Raw genomic sequence first — 1,318 nt, forward strand, 5'->3', positions numbered from 1 at the left:
GGCGCCTGTAGTCCCAGCTACTCTGGAGGCTGAGGCAGGAGAATGGCGTAAATCCGGGAGGCAGAGTTTGCAGTGAGCTGAGATCCGGCCACTGCACTCCATCCCGGGCGACAGAGCGAGACTCCGTCTCAAAAAAAATAAAAATAAAAAATAAAAATAAAAATAAAAAAATAAAAAATAAAAGGAAATCAGATGATGTTTCTCCCTGCTTGGTCCTGACCCTGGGACATACCTGTCCTGCTAGTTCAATCCTGAATCCTCAGCACTGACCAAGGAGATGGGAAGAGAGTTCATGGTCTTGCTATAGTTGACAAGGCCTTATGGTGCATCCCTCTTTCCCTGCAGGACAATGAGCTGACACTCACTGTTCCTTCCTTTTTTCCAGAAGCCTTTCCCAGACATGCTCATGGCTCATGCCTTCCTCCAGTTGCCTCTGCTCATCGGCACATCTGCCCTGACCTCTGACCTGCTCGACCCCTTTCCACTCCCCTGGTTCTCAGCCCACCATCAGTGAGATCAAATACGCCCTTTTTATGACACATTGTCATGTGCCTTCCCCTTTACAAGCATGAAATAAATTCACAGGCAATAAAACCTACCCAAGCGTACACTTTAAAAAATCAATAGGATGTAGTGTAATTTACGTAAGAAAGAAAAGGAAATTAACTTCTAAAATTTTATTTATTTATTTATTTGAGACAGAGTCTCACTCTGTTGTGCAGGCTGTAGTGCAGTAGCATGATCTCAGCTCACTGCAACTTCCGACTCCCTGGTTAAAGCGATTCTCCTGTCTCAGCCTCCCAAATAGCTGGGACTACAAGCATGCACCACCACGCCCAGCTAATTTTTGTATTTTTAGTAGAAACAGAGTGTCACCATACTGGTCAGGCTAGTCTCGAACTCCTGACCTCAGGTGATCCACCTGCCTTGGCCTCCCAAAGTGCAGGGATTACAGACAGGCGTGAGCCACTGAGCCCAGTCAGGAAATTAACTTTTTTTTTTTTTTGAGTTGGAATCTCACTCTGTTGTCCAGGCTGGAGTGCAGTGGCACGATCTCAGCTCACTGCAACCTCTGCCTCCCAGGTTAAAGCAATTCTCTTGCCTCAGCCTCCTGAGTAGCTGGAATTACAGGCATGCGCCACCACAGCCGGCTAATTTTTACATTTTTAGTAGAGATGAGGTTTCGCTATGTTGGCCAGGCTGTTCTCGAACTCCTGACCTCAGGCAATCTGCCCGCCTTGGCGTCCCAAAGTGCTGGGATTACAGACGTGAGCCACTGCGCCTGGCAGAAATTAACTTTTTTTTTTTTTTTTTTTTT

The sequence above is a fragment of the Colobus angolensis genome, unplaced genomic scaffold (genome assembly GCF_000951035.1).
Source record: "Colobus angolensis palliatus isolate OR3802 unplaced genomic scaffold, Cang.pa_1.0 Scaffold3, whole genome shotgun sequence".
Lineage (NCBI taxonomy): Eukaryota > Metazoa > Chordata > Mammalia > Primates > Cercopithecidae > Colobus > Colobus angolensis.